The 10,681-nt window shown below is 35.2% G+C and overlaps 1 protein-coding gene across 1 annotated transcript in view; it reads left to right on the top strand.

Annotated features, from left to right (window-relative positions):
- The window catches only part of LOC113240598, a 160,475-nt gene that overhangs the window by 131,432 nt on the left and 18,362 nt on the right, over positions 1-10,681 (top strand). The gene's annotated exons all lie outside the window — the stretch shown is intronic.

Below are 10,681 nucleotides of genomic sequence, written 5' to 3'. Positions count from 1 at the left end.
TTCCGGTTTGGAAGGGTAAGGGTGCTGGTGAAATTACTGGCAAATGGGACTTGTCAACTTATGTCGCAGGGTGACTGCGGTGTAACTGACCACCAGGCACACATCATGTTCGTCCCGTCACTTAATATTAATAAAAAAATATGTCACTAGCATGTTAACCCTTTAAAGTCTACATTAAATAAATTATGCTCAGATAATTGCTTGGCGGCAGAAATAGGTATGGTTGCAGTACTTCCATGGACGAGCTCACAAGAAGTTGTACTGCTGCTAAGGTAACGAAACTAGTATGAAAGATTGATGTAAATAGACCATTGTCCACATTTATCATTTAATATTTAGTATTTCAGAACTTATTTATTAGCGAAGAAAATTACATTGCATGTGCCCTGTAAAGGCATAGCTATGACTTAAAAATATCAAATTTAAAAACAATTAATAATTGAAAAACAAATTAAATAATAAAAGTATTAAGTTTTTAAAATAAAATATCTTAATAAAGTAATGCAGTATCAATTAAATAATAAATCTATATGCTAATTATTATAATTGTAGAGCTTAATATAGAGAGAGCAGAGTTCTTTGTCTTTAAATCTATAATCTAATGTGTAATCTTGTATTGCATAGTAACACTTTTGTATGAGGAGGTTTTTCAATTTGTTGTAAAACAGTTTTTCGTCTTTCTGAAGTAATATATTACTAGATACTTAATATTTACAATAAAATGACACAAATAGACTGCTCCATTTGTCCTCAAAGAGCTAAATGAATCAATTCCAAGTATTATTGTCAAAAATAACCTTTTGATTTAAAGTTACAATAATACAATAGTTGCGAAACATCACAATAATTTGAAATTTGAAATTTGAGTAGCAACAGGAATCTCATAATGGAGGCGTGTATTTACATTACCCCTAAATTGTTTGCCGAGTTTGGAATTTTCATGAAAATCGTGCATTACGTCCATTTAAATTAAAATTCATGGACCTGCAGACTTGAGTGTCATCGGGGCTACAACTAAGAATGTATGACATCGCTATTTGACAGTTTGGAACGGACTCGTCTGTTCGTTGATGAACTTTCAAAGTCGTCGCGGAATATTTTCTAAGTATACAAGTTACATATGAAATCGTTAGAATGTCGTATACTTAATCGTTAGGTAGTTGCTCTTTGCAAATATACATTTGTTCATATTTATCATTTACAATATTTGCGTCAAATATCAAATATAATTCCTGAAGGGTTTTATTCCTATCTGATCCCTACAACTGATCCACAATTTTAAATCCGAACTGACCCACTCTATACTTTAAACTCCCATCGGATTATATTGTATTTGTAAGGTAAGTACTGTTAAGAGACATAGAAGTTTTAAAATCAAATATTCATTTAGGTATTGCATTTCTCATTAAATGTTATAGGTAATTGTCCCGGACAATCAGATTTATTGCGACAGGTCATAAAATTAATATCTAGCGAGTATCTTAAAACTATGAAATGTAATTTATATTATCACATATATACAGATTTTCTTAGGGCACAATGCTTCTTATAATTAATTAAGATGCCTGGGTTTGGAATTGTTAATAAATAATTGTTACTACCAAATACAAGCTTGTTAGTAGGTACTACGGTATCAGGTGTTAAAATATTAATATTTATCCGTTATCTACCGCACAGGAGATCCGATGGTAATATAAAATTAAACGGATCCACCAGAGGATCGGTTGTAGGGGATCAAATGGTAATAACTACCTTAAACAGCTAAATGGGTCACTACAATGGACTTTTGCCATCCAAGTACGCAAAAGTTTTATGATAACTGTTATAGTATACAGTTTAACTGTTTGCGGCACAGATTTTTATTATCAGATTTTTTTTATGTCCTCCTACTTGATCGGAATTAATTATAAGCATTATTGCATTTTCTCTTTATAATTTATGTTATCTATGAGAAGTGGTCAATTAGTATTACACTGTGAAGTAAAATGACAAAAATTAATTTAAAAAAATGGCTTTATTTTCAAAATTCAACTTATGTACTCAATTTATGTCAAAGTCATGTGTTCGGAGCTTCGGAAGAGTACATATGTTTTGAAGGTTATTATAAAAACTTAATTTTTATGCTCATCCTTGGAATACGATTTCCCCTCCCGAAAGCAAAGAGGGACTTTGCATAGTTTGCAGCTCCAAATAGGGTAGCAGGTCTCTTTTTCGTGCTGCATCTGCTGCAGCACTTAGAGAAAAAGTGGCCTTTGCAACTTGGGCTTGGGCTGTAACCGAATAAAAATACAATGTCAAGTCCGGCCGGATTCGAACCGACGTTTTCTAGAATACCGTGCCAAACGCTATACAAACTAAGCCACGGAACGAACCAGCGGACCTCACGAATTTTTCTATGTGTTTGTTGTCGTGTCTTTGTATTTGGTTTTTCAACGACTTTTTAGGTGTAGCGCCATCTATGAGAAATCTTAAGTATTTCGTCACCCAGTTAGATACCTTTACAGCACCAGCCCTGCCTGGAGATGTCGCTATTCATTGTATTTAAATTTTTATTGACTTGATATTCAATTATTTTTATGTGAAATTACTCCACTAGTTTGTTGTAATTATTAATACAAAGATCGAACACTCAGAAAAAATTCATTCCTTGACCGCAATTGTCTTAGACGGATATCGGATGGGAGTAGACCCCCAGGCATCGAACCTAGGATCATGTTAATCGTTCGGCCACAGAGGCAGTAAAATTTCTGTACATCCTATTGGTTTACAGTCTAAACAACCACTAAACTAAGTCACTTGAATATGTTAAACTTTGTTAAGAACTCTGTTTCCCGTTTTGTATAGGTAGGTACCATAAAAAAGTTTTTCAAACGAGATAAAGTTTTATTAAACTAAAATAAAACTTTTTTGGCACAGAGCCGACAGAGGTGTTTAGCTGCCATAACAAAGTGTTATTGTCATGTATCTACAGAATGATTTCCCATAACAAAGTTTTATTATCATGGACCTGTCAAATGATTTGCAACTTCGTCGTTCCATGACAATTTATATCTGATTGTACGAAAGAATCACTAATTTGGCACTGAATGAAATTGTTACAAATATACTTGTGCCCAGCAGAGAAACATGTTTAAGTTGACATAAAACTACATACCTATAATATGGTAAAGTGTTTGCATATACTGTATTTTATGTATATAGCGTGCTAACAAATTAGGACCTGCTACTTACCTCGCTGTAATCACTTTGAAGTAAGACAATCGCAATATGTAGATATTAATTTTTCGAGAAATTTAAAAAACAAGCTGTTTACCAAACACCATCTTGATAATAATACGACTTAGTGAGTAAAATCTCTTCAATATTATCTTTAGAAATCTTTATAAACTATTACTGTCCAATTCACTATTAAAATTTAAAGGATGTCATTGTCACGGTATTTTTTATAATCCATAGCGTTTTTACGCTTGGACAAAATTACGCATTCGTTATTGTATGGGAAATTTTTTATTATAATAAATTACAACAAATACGATTTACAACATTAACAATTACAATTACTGTGTGGCAAGGGAGCAAGCTCAGTACACACTAGTAGCAGCAGACTTCAGCAGAGCTCCTTGTTTAAGAGTTCGTTCAGGGTAGTACTGCCACGTTACCTATTTCTGCCGCCAATTACTGTGTTCCAGTTTTGAAGGTTGCTGGTGAAATTACAAGCACATGGGACTTGCCAACTTATGTCTCAAGGTTACGGGCGCAGTGATAGTGTGGATCTTTGCAATTTAAAGTTCTGAGTGGCACTGTAACTGTTATAGACAGGCGTGTAGCTTACCATAAAGCTCACGACTCGTTCGTCCCGTCACTTGATGTTATAAGAAAAAGAAACTGGGTAGAGCATACGCGCATACACAGCCCTGATATTCAACTTGTCCCCGATTTGACGTAATTGATTAGCACCTTATATAATTATGTATATGTAAAATGTTTATACAAGTATTATATCCAATATGCTACATAATTCTAAACCGGAGACTTTGCGTTTAATTAACGGTTTAAACCCAGCACAATAGACGTCCCAAAATCTTCATAACCCCTAAACTTAACACCTACCGGGCTAAGTAAATTAGCGATCGTGAACTTCGGCCATTGATGACTTTTCCAATATCCGTGCCACTATCTGATCAAATGCTTGTCCACTACATAAATGTAACCCTAATATTGGAATAAAGGCTTGTATGTATTTGTGATAAAGGAATTAGCGACAAGAGATTTTTTAATTGTACATATACAATATTTTTTTAATTTCACTTTACAGTAAACTAAAAGCGAATCTTAACCTCTGAAAGATGCAACATCTACAAACCTGGTTATAACGAGTAACCTCCAGAACACAGATTAACTGGTTCATGATGTAATTGCAACGGTACTTTCTAAAAAAAGTATTTGTTACGACCGGTGACTATATCGGTAACCGGAATATTATATAACTGTAAGCTTTTCTGTGGGGTTCTAGCTTCAAATCGGTTAAGAAATTTAACATTATGTCTCAGGGTGACGGGCGTAGTGGCAGTGCCTCTCAGATCTTTGCGATTTAAAGCTCTGTACGGCACCGCAACTCTTTTGACAGGCGTGTAGCTAACTTACCATCAGGCGCAGGACTTTTTGTAACGGTTTCTACTAACATTCGCAAGTTGTGCAATGAATTGTTTAGTGTGACTACTTCCTCGCCGCGCCCTCGCAATGAGGACATTAGCCCGGATGAAAATTCATTTTATGGTTTGCCCGCTTATTATATTGACCTACAAAAGTTAATATAGGGAGACTAGTCGTTCACGGCTCATGGCTTTTCTTTGGGATAGACTCGTTTATTTTGAATAATAGCTATATTTTGTGGCTTGGAACAAAATATATAAGAAGATTGATTCCATTAAGACCTACTTGATAAGAGAGACGTTTTTATTTCAGTGAAATATTACAGGCTGGCTACTTTTTATATCCACCGGCGTAAACAGAGGGGAATAACGGTTGGACAGATCTCAAAGCGGTATTTCTATGAAAGCTGGTTGACAAGTCCCATGTGCCTGTAATTTCACCAGCACCCTTACACTTAAGTCGGTGCTCACGTTACTGCTAAGTGGCAAAAATAGGTAAGGTGTCAAGTACATTCTTGGACGAAGAGTTCACAAAGGGTTCTATTTCTACTTCAGATTTTTTTATTATAAAACGCGTTCCATTAGAGCGCAGTAAAATCAGTTATTAAAATAATTGCTCCTTATTGGTCCTTATAAAATTTAGGCGCTATTTATAAAAATAAGTCCTCATGCGTGAAAGCCACCCTTACAGGTGGAATATTTTGTTCAAAATTAAATGGGACCACTACGAAGGTGACCTCTTTCCACCAAAAAAATAATCATACAAATCGGTTCAAAAATACATACAAAAAAACATACAGTCGAATTAAGAACCTCCTCCTTTTTTAAAAGTCGGTTAAAAATAGAAATAAAAACAAAGAAATGAATTAAAAACAATTTCACCAGATGTGAATCTATGTGTTTCATTCATGTGTTTGTCAACCTATTACTATTATTTATTATTGCCTTATTATTCATTGCGTCATTTACATACAACACGTTGCCCTTCACAATTTCATTAAACTCTATGTTATTTCATTACACTCTAAAGTCCGGACCGTAAAACCCAGCCCGTAGTTGTCTACCTATATCCCTTTTAGCACGGACATAACTTACAATTTAAAAAGAAAAGTGTTATCATAAATATTCATGATAATAACCTGAGTCTCTGACCCTGGCCGCCTGTGTTATTGCCGGCGAATACCTCCTCTCCCATTAAAAACTCACAATTTATTTTTGGGCTATGGAAGAAGCGAGAATCTAAAATAATAATAAAAAAAATAATTCAATTCCATCGAGCGAAATAATCCAGATTGCGAGGTGATCATCTTAGGCGTCCGACAAACTTATCAATATACAGGATATTTTTTTTATGATATGTAGTACAACGCAGTTGCGACGTCGCAACGCCCGTGTGGCATCTCCCTAACTTGTAAAAGTCAGTTCAAGGAATTCGCGATTGCTACACATTGGAAAATTATACTATTTTTAAGTTTACTAAATGTCACAATATTTCACTACCATGATATGAATTTTTTTTGTGAAATTACTCCACTAGATTGTTATAATAATGAATAATGGTGCAATTTCGAACTTAACCTGTTCGAATGTCTTTTTCTGAGTGTTCGATCTTTGTTATTAATAATTATAAGAAACTAGTGGATTAAATTCACAAAAAATTTAATATCATGAGTAAAACATCGTGACATTCAATAAAACTTAAAAATTACAATTCTAGCGACATCACTAGTCAGCGATGGTAGCTGTAAAGGTACGTCTCTGAGTGAAGAAATAAATTTTTCACAAATGACGCTCCGGCAAAGAAGTTGTTAAATACCAAATGTACTGTGATGCCACAGCCATGATACCAGTCTCCTTAAACTTTTCTCTGAGAGAAATCCGAGAACCTGAACGATACACGGAACGAATCGCTCGTTTTTGTAACACAAATATGGTTTGTACATAATATCTGCCGCTTTACCCCACATGAGAACCCCGTAGGACATTATACTATGGAAGTAACTAAAGTAAACTAATCTAGCAGTAGCAACATCGGTACCTAAGCTCACGTATTCTATGGACTGCATATGCAGCTGATCTTAATCTGCTGACCAAGGAAGATATTGATCAATCGAGACACCAAGCCTTGATCCTCCTGTAAAAATATCAGTAAGTACTGCATTTAAGAAAGATTATTTAAATATAATAGCACGAGAATACTATGATGAACACCTGTTTACAACCTCCAGATACATTATAAAAATTAATAATGATGACCCTACGAAGGAAGTGTAGGCATTTGTTGCCTTACTTGTCTTATTATAATATGCCTGTACCTAGCAGTGAGTGAAATCGGGTTGCATAGAGGATGATGATTCTGAAAGCTTGTTAGTTAAAGAAGTGAAATATTTTTGATTGATGAGAGACGGCACTGCTCTTCTAGATAATAGGGCCTACTCATAGTACATTGCAATTCAGCGGGTCGTCAAAAATAATATAGACGAAGATACGTCATAAATCGTCTACAGATATTCGTGGCAATATGAAACAACGTAAAAGATTGATAGAGCAGCATTTATGTGAGATTTATCTACGTCACAAATCGAATATCATGGAAATAAATGTAGCTACCTTTTATACGCACTATTGAGTTTGAATGTTTTGGGTTAAGAACGGATTGAACACTATTTATTTATTCATACATGGTCTAGATTCCACACAAATGTGATTCAAAGTGTATTCCATAGCATTTGGGTTTATTAGAAAAGAGCCACCCCTAGAGCTTTTTGCTCGTTATTCTCTGGGAAGTCGGCACAGGGAACAAGCTGTAGCTTAAAAAATAACATTTTCAAGTGTATTTTATTTTACCTATGGAATAAATGATTCTTTGTCTTTGACTTATTGGTAGCCTTGACCTACCACTTCTCAAGCAGGGACGGTGAGTTCGAATCCGGGCTCGCACCTCTGAGTTTCTCGGACTTTATGTGCAAAATTTAATTTGAAATTTATCATGAGCTTTTCGGTGAAGGAAACATCGTGATGAAACCTACAAGTTGGAAAAGGTTCACAACACTCGGAAAACACGTGAAGGCCCTAAACCGCATTGGGCCAGCGTGGCGGACTATGACCTAAACCCTAGCCTGAGAGGAGATCCCGTATTTAGTAAAATAAAAAAAAAATTAAGGTTAAGTTCCGACGCATAGAAAGTGCTTCAAGAATCTTTTGGTTAATGAAAAACTTGGGCAGAGAACAAGAAAGTAACGAGAATGGACACTCTCCGCCCCTCCCTAGCTTTAGATACCGCACCACGCCCCACACATTGACGGTCACATTGACTGAACGGTAACTGGGCTGTCGGCGAGACATTTTCGCGCTAAGACGGCTTTGTAATTCGAACATAGTATTCATTTATACATTACGAACATTTTTGCACAACTAAGTAATGATAAAATTAACTGTTGGTATACCTCAATAAATAAATAAATAAATCGGACACGCAATTTCAAATACCTTAGTTACCTTATTTAAAAGTACCTGTCCAAAATATAACACTTTAGGTAGCTTTTAACTTTTTTTTAATAAACTTTCAAGATTATTCTAGTTAGTGAATAAATGTAAAATATAATATTATATTGATATAAAATAAAATTATAGATAGCAGATTCAGATTCAGATTCATTTATTTCTCAAATATATATAACATTACAGTATAAATTGCACTACATGTCAAAGTATAAGAAATTATATTGAGATCGTCAGACAAAAAGGAAAATTATAAGAAAAGCACACAATAATTAGAAAATTAACAATTCATTATATAATATTGTTGTCATTAAATTATATATCAAATATCATTCTCCATCAAGGATCGTCATAAGTTGATAACAATTGTACAAGAGTATGTTAATGCGGTAAAAATTAGAATAAAAATAGAAAATACTGAATTCGTTACAATTTAAAGTCCATAAATTCTTTTACGGAGTATATAGGATTTTTCAAGAAAAGGTCTTTCAGCCGGCGCCCAAATATTTCGTCAGACGGTTCAAGTCTGAGAGTAGCGGGTAAACGCTCATAGTAAGTAGGTCCGATGACACGCGGGTTTTTCTCTGCAAGTGCCATGCGTCGAGGGACTGTTCTCAAATGACCGGTACGGCGAAGTGGGATGCCAGAAACATTGACAGTACCAAATGAAGACAAATTATTTCTAACATACATTATAATTTCGTATAAGTAGAGTTATCGTCATTATGCGTTGCGCTACAAAGAGATTTCTGCAGGAATGTCTGTGTTTTACCCCAACCAATACGCGTACGGCACGTTTTTGCATTAGCATGACTCTATTGGCATCCGTGGAGTTACCCCATATGAGTGAACCGTACGACATCAGCGAGTGGAAATATGCAAAATAGACCTGTCTTAATGCAGAATCAGAAATGAGCAAATTCGCGTTAGAATTTTTGCTATGTTGCCGCTCTGGCAGATAGCGCCTTGCTGTATGTAGTAGTAGTAGGTAAATAACTTTCGACCATTGTATGGAGTGTCCGGGGTGTGCTTTGGGCGCTAGTTTTAAGTTATCTCAGTTGTGTGTAGATAGATTGTTAATGACCGGACTTTGTGCGTTTGGTATTCTGCTAAAAGTTAAAAGTAAAGGTTCGTTAGTGGCTAGACATTTAGCTAATAATCAACTGTTATTGAATTTTTTTGGTATTCTGCTCTTCAATGGCAAATGACGGCACGTCTATGAGGATGATAAAAAGCATATTTAATGTGAAGACTTATTTGCAGCTTAAAACCAGATAAATATGAAAACAAGCATAGCAATTTCCAACACAGGCAACATCGTTCGTTAGTGATAAAAAAAATAGTTTAAACGGTTTTAAAGAGATTATTTTAAATCGTTAGCGCCCAGTTACACGACACGAAAGTTTTCAATCAAGTTTTTTTTTTACATTAATGGCGAATCTAGATTCTATTTACTAGGCAACAACATATAAATTCCTCGGAATAATACAACCGCGCTGGCGCAGAACCGGCGTAGACCAAAGACACGCCATGCTTTCATTTAAATTAAAACATAAATGCTTAATAAATAGAGCGTATTTTGCCATGACAGTTCGGTCTCTGCACACGTACACGCGGTCGTTGCGCGGCGTGAGCGCGATGAAATTCTTGCCGAATAAACGCGCCCTTATTGTACTCCAAATACAAAACGCGGGTAAAACAAATTTGACATTTGTGAAATTTTGAGAACATGATTAGAAGACGAACTTAAAAAGGATTATTATGAGAATCAGTCGTTTTAGGAAACGGGATTTTTGAGGTTTGAAAATTTTGTATAGTAAGTACATAATGACATTCTGACCAAACCAGCCGGAAGGAATAATTACATTGCAAAACCATAAAATGTCACGCTCACTAAGCACTGCTACTGTATTCATTGTTCTGTGCCCTTGGGTGTACAGTTTTAGGTACAATATCCTTTGCTTTAAAAATATAAACGCAAACCCTTTGCAATAAGTACTCCATCAAAGGGCAATACGTTTGATATTACGGTTCATTGCACCACCTTTATATCGGACATCGGTTACATTGCCTGTGGACAATTAAGTTGATTACGTATTGTTCGAGTACGACCAATTTTCGGTTGTTCATTGTTTGCCTTGTTTAGAGCTTCTACGCAGATAGTGTTAAGTACATTTGTAACCCAGTGGGAGAGCTGTTGCTTCTTGATAGGGAGATAATTTGTGGAATAGACTCTAACCCGTTGATTGCTTCTTTCAAGAAAAAGTTGAAAACGCACTTTCTTACTGAACTCTCTTTGTAATCATCTTATTATATTTTTTATAAATTTATAATACTTACGATGTAAGTAAAGTAATTTATTTATTGTTTATTATATTTCTCTCTCATCAGTGCTAAAGCGACACGCCTGTCCATAACAGTTGTAGTCCCGCTCAGAGCTTTAAATTGCAAAGATGTTACGGGCACTGACAGAGAATAAAAAAGTAACGAGAAATGTCACTCTCCGCCCCTCTCTGGTTTTAGATACC

This window comes from Hyposmocoma kahamanoa, unplaced genomic scaffold (assembly GCF_003589595.1).
Source record: "Hyposmocoma kahamanoa isolate Upper Pololo Valley unplaced genomic scaffold, ASM358959v1 157, whole genome shotgun sequence".
Taxonomy (NCBI): Eukaryota; Metazoa; Arthropoda; class Insecta; order Lepidoptera; family Cosmopterigidae; genus Hyposmocoma; species Hyposmocoma kahamanoa.
This window is presented reverse-complemented; position numbering and strand designations above follow the sequence as displayed.